Here is a 15,485-nt window from a genome sequence, read left to right on the forward strand (position 1 = left end):
CCCTTCCCTAAAATTCATTTTTACTATTTCAGTTTGTGCTTAGGGGATACAGTGTAACGCCAAACTCTCTTTCAGCTAGAGGCAATATGATTACTTAGATTTTTTTTTCATATTTGTAGTCCCTTTTGCAAAGTCTCCACAGTAACTCCAGGTTGTGGCAATTAAGTAATTAGGAAGATTGATTATTTCTTCTTTTTCTCAGAAATTCAGATTTCTGAGAATGTTCAGAGCACAAAGATTACTCTCCTTCCTCAGCAAATATTCCAGCCCTGGAGGATACTGTTTCACATTCCCACTTGTTCCATTGACAACTGAAACAATAAAGATGTTACACAGCCATTTTATTCTCCCCGAAGTTTGCATTGACAAGTTGCATACTATGTGCTCCACATATTATGTGTATTATCCTCCTAAAAGAATATTTATGGTATCATTAACTCAGAATAACATACCAAATCCACTATTCTTTTCTGATTACTGTAAAGCACACTATGTGCAGCATGTATAATGAATGTAGCTATAAAATACTTACAGTACAAGGAGTTTTACTCGCACTAGCATTCAACCTGTATTACCAAGAAGTGATATCATATTCCTCCACTGAGCTAACAGCTATGATAAAGGCCAGTAGCAATGAAGCAGAGATTAAACCTAAAGATGAAGCAAAAAAAATGAGCAGAAAACTGATTGCCAAGCTCCACTCAGTTATTAATGCAAGACTGTACAAGCTTCCAGAGATGTTTCTGCAGATATCCATTCTGGCTCAATATTGTAATTCCATAATGAATACACAGAAGACCATACTAGAGTGCCCATAAGGAAGATCATTGTATCACACCCCATAACAAACATTTCCCACTACATTTGACTTCATAAACAATGCTAATTATACCATGTAGAAATTGCCTGCAAGGATTTCCATCCCTCTTGCAAGTGAGCTATTAGCAAGCAAACCATTGCCACATGATCTATCTTCACTTGAAACTTATACGATTATATCTCTTTTCTAGTCCTTACCATACATAATCAATGAAAAATACTCAGAAATGAGTAAAATTGCAAACAAATTATAAAAATCCTACATGTCATTCATGGTATCACACATCTTATAGTTACTAACATCACAACAACAATATGCCACGTAACTGTTGGAAGATATATGGACATAGGCAGGAGTACATACATGCTATCCTTCAACTACAGAATGCCACAAGACAAAACCTCAGTAATCTCACAGGGACACAAACTACTTTTTTTTTTTTTTCCCTTTTCAGTACATAGCCTGCATTGAATGCAAGGCAAGTAATTATGATGCTAATAAGGCATATAATTTCATGCATATAACCTCTGTCCTAAACCAGCAGCTTCAGGCGAACTCCCCCTTTTTTTAAAATATCTGATAAACATTTTGTCTCCTTTTCTTTTTTCCAAATTCCCTCCCTCCTTACTGTATTTTTCGTTTCTCCCCCATGCCCTGACAAGCTCTTACTGTCTCCACTGCACACCTTTTCTATGTCTTCAACTACCCGTTACATATTTTCTCACTGTATAGTCCGTCTGGACAACTTAGTCCAGATTCACCTAACTTATAGTGGAATTATCACAAACACTTTTACAATTCTTAATATCTTCAGGTAGCAAGAGAGAAGATGCTGTCAAAGTAAGACCACGCTGGCCAGTCATCTGGAATTACATAAACCCACGGCTACATATAAATACATACCTATAATTCAATGAATTTAGTGAAAGCAATTACACTTCACAATACTAAGTTCAATTGTTTATCAAAACATTTTCTAGTACTCCAGCATTTTATTTTTGAGAAAATCAGAGTACGACTATATCCAACTTGAAATCTGTTTGGACCATACAATAGTGCACAAAATCAACACTACTTTTTAGTCAGTTATTATGTGGCAGAAAACACATGATGCAAATTTAAAAATGATCGATCATACAGGTATTAGTTAAAGGTAACTATACATAACTGCTGCACAAATTATTTGGGATTCTCTAATAAGTAACTTGGCCCAAAAAATACCTTTAAGAAAAGCTGAAACGTTTTCCCATCAAATTTCTTTCATCATAAATGCCTTCTCATTTGCTAAGAATATTTTGTTTCTCAGTCTTTGATAGAGGTGCCTAAAGGAATCTGGGGAAAAAAAGGGGAGACTAGATGCAATATCATAAGAATTTTATTAACAAGTCTTGCCGTAAGCTTTAGCTAATAGATCGGTAACAGTTATAATTTATCAATACTTACTGAAATTATGATTATACCATTCATAAATTAATTAAATATTTATACTGTTACCATACAATGCAGACAAAGGCAAAACAGGTAGATTATTAGCAAAAAACACTCGGAAAAAACATGGTACTGTTGTGCCCTATACAAATGCAAGATGGTGAAAAAGTAACATGAATACATACTCATTCTAAAAGCAGTCTTTCTAAGTACTACAGTTGGACATTGTTAGGTAAACAGGACTTCAAGATTTAATTATAACTTGTTTGGTGGCAAAGGCAATGTAAGAATGCAAAGCAACTCCCCCATCCCCCGATTTGCAGCCTCTTCAGTTACTTCAATACAATTCTTTATGGGGCCAGGCTGTAAATTAGATTCTTGAAAAGAACTGGTCAGCAAGAACTCAATTTCACATTATTGCCAAAGAAAACAGAATGAGAAACTATACTATTATGCTCAGATTCACCTTAATTTTTATGTCTGGGCACATACCTACACAGTCCTGCTGAAGTTAAGCCAAGACTGAGCTGCTGCCTTGGAATTTTGCTTAAGTATCTCATTGCACAGCCACCTTTCCTACTCCTCTCTTTCTCCACAGAGAAAGCAATTAACTACAGCCAACCCAAACAAAGGAAAACTTAGATCATGAAGTGCTGTAGATGAGAAAACAGAATCCCTTTTTCTTCTTTGGTCTACAATTCCACATACCATTTAACTTTAATATAATGGTATGCTTTACTATGTTTTCTATCTTGGATGCTTTTTTTTTTCTTTTTTGAATTTCTAAAACCAATTTTACTTTGTTCCAAAAAGTTCATTCCCTCTGTGATCAGTAATTGAACACTGGTGAACTGTTTATAGCCCTGAGATCTGTGTATCATCCTCTTGCTCGCAATTTAATTCGCTTACTGTCATTCCATGCCTCCGCTCCTCTAAGCTACATCTTTCTCTTACGGTCATAGACAGTTCATCCTATGTGGAGTAGTTTTCCATTGTATGAAATTCAATGGAAAAACATGGCTTTTCACTACACAATCCTACAAAACTAAATTAAAACCAAAACAGATAAGGAAACAATTTCCTGGTCATTATACAATTGCCATTACAGTTGAACAAGCTGTAACAGCCCCAGGCAAGCCTAAGAAAAGTTCAGACAAAGCATGCCTGACAAGCCCCTGTCAGGAAGCCAAGTGAGGCAAGACAAGCCTGTAGCCTGTCATGGACAATGAAAATATTTCTTGTGATACAGGCATGAGTTTGCTACCCGCGAAGGGTTCCTGGTTTGGAACCGGCACCTGTGGGACTGTGAACAACTGGTCTGCAGGCAGTGCAAGCACAGAAAATAACACCATAGATTTTCGACAATCCTGCTTGGCCAAAACTAGTCCTATCCACTTTTAACACTGAAGTACAGTTATATGTCCCATAGCTGTACTTAATTGGATGCATACCAATCCCTAGCCACTGGGTGCACATATACTTTTTCAGCCAGTTAAACTAAAATGTTCAAAGTTAGGCAGCTATTCTGCCTGCAACACAAACCCCAGAGCACTCCTAGCAACTACTTCCAACTTGAATCTCCAGCAGCAGCCAGAGTAAGGAGTTACAAATCAGGTTTGCTTTTTGGTTTTAATGCTTAAAATAGGAATACTTCTTTAATCGAGGGTCCCTTCCTGTGCCCTTCGTACCCCTTCTGTCTTCCGGATTGATTCACCTTTTAGCAAGGTAGCTATTTGACTGTGAGCAAACTAGCCACATCAAGTGTGGTAAAATATTTCTTGCCAAACAGACAGAACATCACATTTCCTTACTAATTGTACTAATTCATTCCCTATTCATATCGGAAAGGGCTGACAACAGAAAAGACTTCTGGAAAAAATAAATCAGTTATGAGAGATGAGCATCTCTTATTTCTTCAAAAGAAAGTAATGTAAGAATACCCTTTTTTACCTTCAACCACTTACGTGGGAAAAATTGTTAAAATACTTATTTTGCAGCCAGCAGTAGACAAGGAGAATGGCAAATTTCAAGTGAAGATAGACACCTACATATTCTTCTAAATCCAGAAGTATCCAGAACTTAAATTTCCCCACACTGTCTCTGCTGAATACCAATAGTGTTTGCTATATGGATTTTGGCCTTTTTCTTTTTTTTTTTTTTTTTAAATCTTTCAATTAAAGGAGCAATGTACTTTTTTTAAAAAAAATGAGTACTCATTTGAACTAGAAACAAGGGATTCAACAGAAAGCTAGTTCTACACATAGCAAATCTGCAAAAATCTTAATAATTCAGACAGATTGGTCTGCAAGGAATGCAAAATCATTTGTCTCAAAGAGATTATTGTTCTGAATCATTTAAATATCCACACTCCATTTTTAAAGCAGTTATGTTTTTTCTTCAAAGAAAAGCAAAGTAACAAAAATATCTGGATCCACATACCTGATGATTTTTTAAAACTATTCAAAAGAGCCAGCTAATACACTTACAAAACTAAAACATATGCATGTTTATAAACTTACAGTTCAAGCGATCAATTACTAGGTCAGCAATCACATGCATGAGCAGCTGCTAAATGGATCATATTGCCACATGAAAATACTGTCCAAGAAAATAATTTTTAAAGGCTGCTCTTAATACAGCAGGTTTTCACAAGGAGAATAACATTTAAGCAATTTAATTTTATCTGTCAGAACCATGCAACTTGCCAAGGATTAAGTTCTTTCCTTCAGCATAAAATGAAATGTATTTTACTGAATGCCTGAAGCCTTTCTATATTTATCTGTTATTCAGAGGAGCTACTGTTTAGTAGTCAGTGGTATGCACCATCGCATATGTGAGACAAAAGTGGGCTCTGAGAAGGTGCCCATGTCCATGAATTTGGATGAGAAAAGGCAGAATGTCTGAAAAATGTTACATTCTTTTGAGAAAAATGTTTTCAGCATTAGAAATCTATTCCTCCAGATGATCAGCTGACCTTATAACCTTCTCCTCTAGCACAGAAGACAGCTTTCCTGCTCTCAGTTCTCATGCCCAACATCACAATAATCTCCAACAAAAGAGGCACTTTGGGAGACGTTAAACTTGTTCAACTTTGTGTGTTACTCCATAGGAAAGCAAAAGCACTTTTTCTCCCAGGTATCACCCTTCCCAACTTCAAATCATTGAAAAACTACATCCTCCCAAAACAAGCATCTTTCCAGTAGTTTTTAAAAAGATCCTGTACATGGGTGGCAGACGGTCTTAATTTTGTGATGTCTGTGTACTAGTCCTGCATTCCAGTAGATACGGATTCCACGAAAGCACATATAGATAGTTCCTCAGATTTCAAGACTAATTAAAACTTGCTCTTCCGCAAAAACAATTTCCTATTAAACTCGATTTACTTTTTTGTCTTGTTTTCTATTCTAATTCAGGGATTTTGCTGATGTAAGCAGGAGCCATAATTTGACTGCACTGCCCATCCAACATATGGGATAAACATGAGTCTCCCCCTGATGTCTTCTCTTTATCTGTCTTCCCTTTATGTCTGCATGCTACCGGTTAGGTAAATGGATTCTTCAGTACTTGCAGTTTTCTAAGTAAATGAAGGATATTTTGCTCGAAATATGAATTGCTAGTGACCAAGAGACAAATAGCGTTATATTTCCGAATGCTGTTTATTCTCTCCCACCCCCATGTAACTGCATCGTGTTTCCATGGGTGGCCTTTCCCAATCTAAAAGCCCAGTATTGCCTTACCTGTACATTCCTACTACTGCTCGGGCATTAGCAACCAAGGGAAAGTCAGACCAGGTCACTAGTAAATTGAAAATGAATAGTTAAAAAACCTATTTTCCACTGGAAACATTGTATGCCTCTGAAGGTCAGACCTAATATGGGAGGACCTGGGAATACAGGGCTCAGGGGGAGAATGACCATGCTGGGCCCACTTCTTCCCATGGGAGCCCACTGAGCAATAGGCTGATCTGTGTGACTACATGACTGGGGTCTGGCTGGTCCACTTCAGAATTACGACACAGGATCATGTCAACAATAAAGACCTTTGGAGGTCTGCTGTCCGACCTTGAGCTTTAAGTGGGAGTATGTCCAGCATGAAGTCACCAATTCAGCTATTGCTTTGTCTAGCTAAGTCTTGAAAAACCTTCCTGGAAAGAGGTTTTATAGCCTTTAAGCAACCTCCTCTAGTGCTGCACTACCCCATCCTCCAGAGGGAATTTTTTTCCCAACTCTCAACCCAAACAACCCAAGCTGCAATTTGTGCCCTTGTTGTGGTACCTGGCAGTACTAAGGTGATTTTGGCTCCATCAGCTTTGTAATTGCCCCTCAAATACTTGTAGGCAGCTACTAGATCACCCTTTTGCTTCGCCTTCACTGCTGTTTAAAAGTACAAAAGCAACACAACCAACATTTTCCAGAAACCTGAATTTAGACCCTTCAGAACCTTAAATGCATATCGGCCCGCTACAGAGCCTGGGAACATGCAAGTTGTTTATAAGGATTTGGAAACTTTTACACTGAGTGTAGTAGCCAGTGTCATCAAAAAAAGGAAGGTACGTATCTCTCACAGTAAGGCTGCACAGTCTTGGAAGAGATCCGTGCCAGAGCCATTTGAAAACATGAGGACAAACAGCAGAGTAACTGGAGGCTGTAAGTGAACCGTGACAGCAGATGGTTATACATACAACTGAGCTGATTAGACACTGAGTAAATTACTAGAACAATTTTCTCCAGCCACAGAGGCCGTGTCTCCACTGGTGAGCTCTCTCTCCATCCTGGAGAAGCTTTTGCTGATTTCTGCTACCTTGCAAAGAGTCTCTCCTGAGATCCTCTGCAAAGATGCAGCTGGCTGCTAGAGTAAGGTTATACCTAAAGCCTTCAGGAAGTCTTTTCCACTGAAGTCACTGCTAGCTTTTTGAAAGTAAAAAAGAGTGAATAAATAAATAAATGAATTGTTTGAGATAAACATACCTAACATTAAAAAACATAACTATAAACTTTGTAGAAAAGCTTACCAAAGAGCATAAAAGCACACAGTTTAACTAGTAGTTGTAGCAGATGTATCTAAAGCAGAGCTATAATTTCTTTTTTGGGAGGGAGAGGACACTTCTGCCAAGGTATAAACAACAGATTCAGCCCATGTGTTGTTATGCTGGCCCATATTTCAGGGTCTTTGTCACAAAATGAGGTAGAATTAATTACTGTAATATAATTAACACACTATAAACTCAGTGCCAAATGATCATTTCTGCTGAAAACACTTTTTAATTAAAGACAAAAATTCCAAATCTGAGCTGACTTTATGTAATTCAAATTAATATGGGATTAACTATGTAGCATGTACAAACAAACTTGGGAAAAGGATTTTTAAGTTTTATTTGGCAGTGGTTCTCTTTTTCATGAGAAGGTTATTTACATGGCAAAGAACGGTTTGTAACTAAGTCTAGAAACACCAGATAAAACTGGAATCACAACACAGACTCAATATTTGCTATTCTAGGACATTTTGCCACTCCTGGTTGGAGGGAGGTGATCCTACAGCCATCTATTCTATGGTAAGAAACTTTCTGAAGGAGTTGGGAATAAAGGTTAGCTGGCAATTAATTCTATTTGTTCTCATCTTCTGCATCCCCACCAGTCAATTCCCCTACATAAAACTAGCATGGATATATTAAATTAGTATTCTTTCACATCCTTCTTGCTGACCAGAAGTTTTTAAATTATAGAAATAGAACTGAAATTCACAAGGAGAAATAAGATTCAGGTATTCTACCAAAACTAATCCCAATTCATTTGTAAAGAACAAAATAGATTAAAAGTTGGCAATGATCAGAATACATGATTTATAGTATATTATTAGAAGTATAGTAAAGATTATTTTTGTTGTTTTGTATTAGTGTATTTTTACTGACTTTAGCAGAAGGCAGAATTATTCATTTGAACTCACTGATGGGACCTTGTTGCCAAACAGAACAATATTCATGTGATAAATGAGATTTGAGAGCATCATAAGGGACACTTCCATACTGTTTACATCTGAAACGTTAAAACTGTATAAGCGAAAGACTTGCCATACAGGAGATGCGCTACTCTTCCCCTCTAGAAAGAACTATTTCAAGGCTTTGGTTTGCATTTTCTAGTTTACTACAAAGTTTTACATAAAGCCTACATAGATCAACACCACCAATTACTGCATTAATCATGGTAATTAACTGATACACTTATTCAGTCAAAACCTCTCTAACCAAACATAACTTTTGCTTAAGACTGCAAAAATGCATAACCAGCATGGTCTGTGTACTTGAATTTAGCTATTTTAGATTCTTAAATGCATTCAGCCATCTATGGAATTCAGAATATGAGAGTTGTTTATATTGAGTTAAGAATATATGAGATTCTAATACTACTATTTCCTAAATAGCATAATTCTCTTATGATTTCTATTTACACTGTATGCTTGGTGGAAGAAAAGAATTAACCCAAGTCCAAGAGACGTTACTGCTTCTCCAGAAAAATAGGGTAACCCCAGGACCAAGACATTCTGGCATGAATGCAGAACCCCCTATGAACACCAAGTAAGTGCTTCTAAAGAGTCAAACCAAGTCAAAAGGGGCAGACATTTTTCCCCCTACTGCTGGGGGATGACCACGGTGAAGATTAAGATTGGAGTAAAATAAAGCATGCAAGTATTTTCTGTTTGAACCCAATAATCCTCTACCAGGTAACGTAATCCTCTAAACTTTTTGGACTATTAAACTATCTCGGAGAGAAAGGCTGGTGTCAAGAAGCCAGCAGCATGCTCAGGGCGAGGTACAACTTTTTCATGGTTGTTTTCTTCTGAAAGCAAATGCGCCAGCATTTCAAACTGGCTTCTCAGATTTCTGGCTATTAAATTGAGAATTTTAATGTGATCAGAAACACATCACCCTTGTGTATCAACAAAAATCTGCTTAGCACAGGAATAGGCCTTTAACAGTCTGCAAGTATTTTCAATAAACAATATGACTAAAGATCTCTTCAGAATCTACTGGGAAAATAAGTATTTTAACAGTGTAACCAAATTTTTCAGTTGGATACAACAGTTTTCAGAAGCCAATAATGTGAATTTGTATTGCTCTAACATATCCTCTCATATCACAACTCTTCTGTTCAGGAACACAAACAGTGTAACAATGGGAAAATTCTATTTCTGTTATACTGTTAAGATTTGTTATACTCATCGGGGGTATCATACAAACGATAAAACAGGTTAAAAATATATATATGACATCTCCCTAAGCATAAAGAGTAAAAGCTGTCAGGGATCTCTCCACTATTCCCATAGGAAGCTAACAGACACAATGGGATAAAACCCAAATGAATTCGATGGAGCCATGATCGTCCTCTGTCACTGAGGCCAAATGGCAGGGAACAGCTCAGATCCACCTTGCCGATCTATTTTACTCCCCCAGAAGAGGAGGAAAACATACTTGTTGCCTATTGGGAACAGCCCCCGTCCCAGTGAACTCCTGCCCCATGCGCAGGATGACAAATGGAGAAAGCCCACACCAAAACCAAGCCCGAGATCCTTCCAGCAACCCCTGAAAGCAGAGGGCTGACCTGTATGCCCAGAAGCATACCCTGGGCCAGCTCACCTTCCTACAGCAGACATCATCAATGGAGCAGGGAGGTGACACATTGGCAGAAACAGCACGGCATTCAAGCACTTTGGTTGGCAGTTGTAACAACTTCCATTATTTACACAATTTTCCTTTACCACAGTAATAGCTTGCTTTCTATTTGTCAGTCCATATGTCTTTTCTACCATATCATATAATCCAAATGCAACTCCTGAGGAAGGGTATCTTAAAAATAAGGCTAGTTTAGTTTTGTATATATCCCAATTGTCCTGGTTTCAGCTGGGATAGAGTTAATATTCTTCCTAGTAGCTGGTATAGTGCTGTGTGTTGGATTTAGTATGAGAATGTTGATAACACACTGATGTTTCAGTTGTTGCCGAGCGGTGCTTACACTAATCAAGGACTTTTAGCTTCTCATGCCCTGCCAGCAAGAAGCTGGGAGGGGGCACAGCCAGGACAGCTGACCCAAACTGGCCAAAGGGATATTCCATACCATATGACGTCATGCTCAGTATATAAAATGGGGGGAGTTGGCCAGGGGGGAAGGGGTGGACCGCTGCTTGGGAACTGGCTGGGCACCGGTTGGCAGGTCATAAGCAATTGCATTGTGCATCACTTATTTTGTATATTCTTTTTTCTTTATTATTATTATTGTTATTGTTATTATTTTATTATTATAATTATTTTCCCTTCTTTTTCTGTCCTATTCTGTCTTTATCTCAACCCACAAATTTTACTTTTTTTTTTCTGATTCCCTCCCTCATCCCACTGAGAGGGGGGAGTGAGCGAGCTGTGTGGTGTTTGGCTGCCTGCTGGGTTAAACCACAAAAACCCTTTTTGGAGCCCAACACGGGGCATGAAGGGTTGAGATAACAACAGATCTGACCAGAGCATGTTAAAACAGATTTCTTATAAGCATTCATTATATTAGTTTAGCAGTCACTGGTCACAATGTTGATTTATTTGCTCTCAAAGGTGTTGTATTTGTTCTCAGAGTTGTGTTATGTAACACCTTACTTGCCGAATATACTGTTTATCAGTATTTATGTGCTGTTTATCAGCTCTGGGAGCTGGATTAAGGTTATCGCTTTGCTGTACTGTGTAACACTGGCTTATGGTACGATAAAACTGTTGGTCATGAGATCAATCTGGTATTTGTACTCAGAATTGCTGTCACCTCTGTACTTTGGGAGCCATCTATCGGAAATTATTAATAATTTCACTTTTTCTCCTCAGAGAGCCAACCTATGGGGAAGACACCTTCCTCCATCTTCCCCTTCTCCTCCAGGCCAATTACAACAGCTCTTGAGAATTTTTAATATCCTTGAGATGGTCAAACAAGCATGTTCCTATTGCTATGTCTCCTGAATGTGGTTCAGGTCTTGTTTAGGGTTAAACAACTATTTAAGAATACCATCCAGAGATCTACTCCCATGACAGGCACTGTGGCTACTCAAACCCCGGCGACAGGCATTGCAGTTACTCCAACTGTTGCGACAGGCACTGCAGCTACTCAAACCCCAGCCACAGTCACTGCAGCTGAACCAGAGAATCAACACGTGCCGGTATCAGCTGCCCCTATACACAAGAAGAAATACAGAAGAAAATCAGCTCGTTTAGTAGTGGATGAAGATGAACCAGGGCCATCACGACGACAGGAGGAGGACGAGGCAGAACCCATAAATGAGATGGTAACCACCGGATCCCTATCCCTGAATGAGCTGCGAGATATGCGAAAAGATTTCAGTCGTTGTCCAGGCGAGCACATTGTCACCTGGCTGCTCCGATGCTGGGATAACGGGGCCAGTAGCCTGGAATTGGAGGGTAGGGAAGCCAAGTATCTGGGAACCCTTTCTAAGTAAGGGGGCATTGACAAAGCAATTGGAAAAGGGGCACAAGTCCTCAGCCTCTGGAGGCGACTCCTGTCAGGCATGAAGGAAAGGGCTCAACTTTGCTCCCAATGTTCTCTACCTCCTCCCCGCCCCCATGGCGCAGGGGGATGGGGAATGGGGGTTGCAATCAGTTCACCACACATCGTCTTTGCCGCCCCTTCCTCCTGAGGGGGAGGACTCCTCACACTCTTCTCCTGATCCAGCGTGGGGTCCTTCCCATAGGAGACAGTCCTCCACGAACTTCTCTAATGTCAGTGCTTCCCACAGGCTGCAGTTCTTCACAAAGTGCTCCAGCGTGGGTCCCTTCCACAGGGTGCCGTCCTTCAGGAACAGACTGCTCCAGTGTGGGTCCCCCACGGGGCCACAAGTCCTGCCAGAAAACCTGCTCCAGCGTGGGCTCCTCTCTCCATGGGGCCACAGGTCCTGCCAGTGGACCTGCCAGAGCCAGCCTCCAGTGTGGGCTCTCCACAGGGTCACAGCCTCCTTCGGGCACATCCACCTGCTCTGGCGTGGGGTCCTCCACAGGCTGCAGGTGGATGTCTGTTCCACCGTTAACCTCCATGGGCTGCAAGGGACAGCCTGCCTCACCATGGTCTTCACCACACACTGCAGGGGAATCTCTGCTCTGGCGCTTGGAGCACCTCCTCTCCCTCCTTCTTCACTGACCTTGGTGCCTGCAGAGTTGTTTCTCACATATTCTCACTCCTCTCTCCGGCTGCAGTTGCTCTGGCGCAGCAACATTTTCCCCCTTCTTAAATATGTTATCACAGAGGTGCTACCACCATCACTGATGGGCTCGGCCTCGGCCAGCAGCAGGTCCATCTTGGAGCCAGCTGGTATTAGCTCTATCGGACATGGGGGAAGCTTCTAGTAGCTTCTCACAGAAGCCACCCCTGTAGCCCCCCTGCTACCAAAACCTTGCCACGCAAACCCAACAGAAAGGGGTTTATAAGAAAGATGGGGACAGACTTGTTAATAGGGCCTGTTGCGATAGGACAACGTGTAATGGTTTTAAACTAAAGGAGAGTAGATTTAGACTAGATATAAGGAAGAAATGTTTTACGATGAGGGTGGTGAAACACTGGAACAGGTTGACCAGAGTAGTGGTAGATGCCCCATCCCTGCAAACATTCAAGGTCAGGTTGGACGGGGCTTCGAGCAACCTGATCTTGTTGAAGATCCTGTCTCTGCCCATGGCAGGGGGGTTGGACTAGATGACCTTTAAAGGTCCCTTCCAACCCAAACTATTCTCAGATTCCAAGATTTATTAATATCTCTTATCAAATCTGGAAAAAGAAGTCAGCCTTCTCTAATACAGCTCTTTTCGTCCTCTCCTGGTCTCTTCCTCCTTTCTTCAACTGGAAACAGAAAAGCACTGACACTATTGAGACCAGTCTGTGTTCTGAACTCTTACTGCAAGATCTCTTTGTATTTCCATACCCATCATTCACCAGCAAAACACCTTCCCCCATAGAAGATGAGCTCAGTCAAAATTAAATCATATACGCTCCTATTTTTCTGTGTTTGCTTCTTTACATTTTTTCACTTGGAAATATTAAAAGGCATTTTCCATCCACAGTTACACTCTAACTGAATTAGACTTCGGCATTAGACAGACGCTGGGGAAGATCAAAGCAAATACTGACACTAGAGCTATCCCTTAATTAAGCAGAAATCCTCTCAAACTTTCACTTTCCCCATCACATGCAAAAACTCTTCCTTTGTCAAAGAAAGTCCCAAATGTTAATCCAAGCCAGTTGCCTATGAGCAAGTGCCATCCCCCACAAAAACATGCCAAAAGGTTCTCATTTATTCTTAGGGTTTGACTTCACTGACAGAAATGCAACAAACTCTATTGCATGAGTTCAATCTTTTGTTCCTGCTTAGTTGCTTTTCCAGCTTTCCACAGGATTGCTCCTCTTACACCCCAGGCCCTCCCACCTTTGCTAAAATCTACATGTTATCATTTACCTTAATAAATCACCAAAACATTCATATTTTCCCAGCAAAAGCTACGATTCCTTAAGGAATGCAAACCAAATGTTAGGTTACCTCTATAGTAGTAAACTAAACCCTTCCAAGAGCCTTTCTCTGACCAGGACACCAAAGGGTGTGGTGTGGCAACATCTGTTTCTCCAAAACCTCTCAGCCTCCATCCAAACCGCCAAGTGTAGACAGCCTTTGGCCAATGCCAACACCTAAACTTGGAATTGTCTCCAGTCTAAGTCCCTGTACTGTTTAATTTACTAGTATAATGTAGACTGTCACTGCACTATTGTACTGATAATCAGTGATGCAAATATAGGACATTAGTAAAATGTACATCTGCATTTAGGTCAATTTTCATAACCATACAGACATATACATGCATACAAATCTCCAAACTAAAAATAAAGAGGTTAACAACTCCAAGAGATCTAAATTAAGACTCAAAGCTTCGGAATTTTTATTACAAACAAACTTTCAGAACATCCTGAATCTATTACCTTTTGGGTGGAAATTGCTCAATGTTTTAATCTGTCTAGAGGAAAGCTGTTTAGAAAACATGCCAGGTGTTAGAACTTTACAGGGTACTTCGAATTGTTTTCATACTTTCATAACCGAATTTGAGTACTAAAACATTTGAGATAAACACGGAAATCTGATCTTTCAAAAAAACTGCAATGTCTCTCCTCAGAAATGATCTAGGGTTTTCTGAAACAGATCTTAAAACATCTGATTTCGTAGACGCCTATGTTTCAAAAGAATGTTTGAGGCAAGAGATTTTATGAAGACATTTAGATATGCTGACCTCACTTTGGAATGAGTTCAGTGGTTGCCCCAAGCTCCTCACAGTTATTAAGACACAAATTAGATGATGCCAGGTATCAAAATGTAGCATCAGCATGTGCTAGGTATGACACCTGACAGCATTAGGAATTAGATAAGGATGTTCCTACATTACAAAATCTGCAATCAAAGTCTGAGCATCACCAGTATTGTAAAGCCATAAGCTAAATCAGACAAGCCTTCGTAAGAAGGAAGTAGCATTTAACTGACTTAAAAGAATACAATTATTTTCTGAGAAACTGACTCAAAAAGGTGTTGTCATTCAACTACAAAAGTCAGGCTTCATTTGAGAAATTTCACTGTCTATTTTTGGTCATTTTAGCAACACATAAAAACCTAGCTCAGAAAATTCAGATGTCCATACAAAATTTTTTCACCTCCAAAAATAGCCAGAAACAATGCTAATCCACTATGTGTCTATGTCTCATACCAAGTCAGATCCACACACTATCTACACTAGCATCTTGCTCTTAAAGTTAACCAAATATTTTGGAGGAAGATGCAAGAAAATTTAAGATAATCCATATAGACCACTGCCTACTAAAAATGCTGCAGTGGAGATCACTGGATAGAGCTTCACCGCCTTTGAAAGAATTTATTGTTAACTGAGTCTATGTATTTCCATTATCTTTTAAAATACAAGGTATACGTCCCAAACTGGTCTGATCAGGGGCAACAATGAAAAGAATTAGCTGTGCAGAATTACAAGCAATGATATTAGCTGAAAAGAAGTGAAATTTGCCATGCAGATCCTGAGTCCCAAGCTTTTAATAAGAAATCATCTTTTCCACCAGCAACCAAAAATTAACATGGAACTCCTCTCGCAGTACACAAGAAATCATAATACCATTTTTTATAAATTCTCTTTGCTTACCAAGTGCAACTCTCAGAATTTAGGACT

The 15,485-nt window shown here is 39.6% G+C and overlaps 1 protein-coding gene across 1 annotated transcript in view; it reads right to left on the reverse strand.

Annotated features, from left to right (window-relative positions):
* SNTG2 (syntrophin gamma 2) overlaps positions 1–15,485 on the reverse strand; it is a 326,817-nt gene that overhangs the window by 259,507 nt on the left and 51,825 nt on the right. The gene's annotated exons all lie outside the window — the stretch shown is intronic.

This window comes from Calonectris borealis, chromosome 3 (genome assembly GCF_964195595.1).
Source record: "Calonectris borealis chromosome 3, bCalBor7.hap1.2, whole genome shotgun sequence".
NCBI lineage: Eukaryota > Metazoa > Chordata > Aves > Procellariiformes > Procellariidae > Calonectris > Calonectris borealis.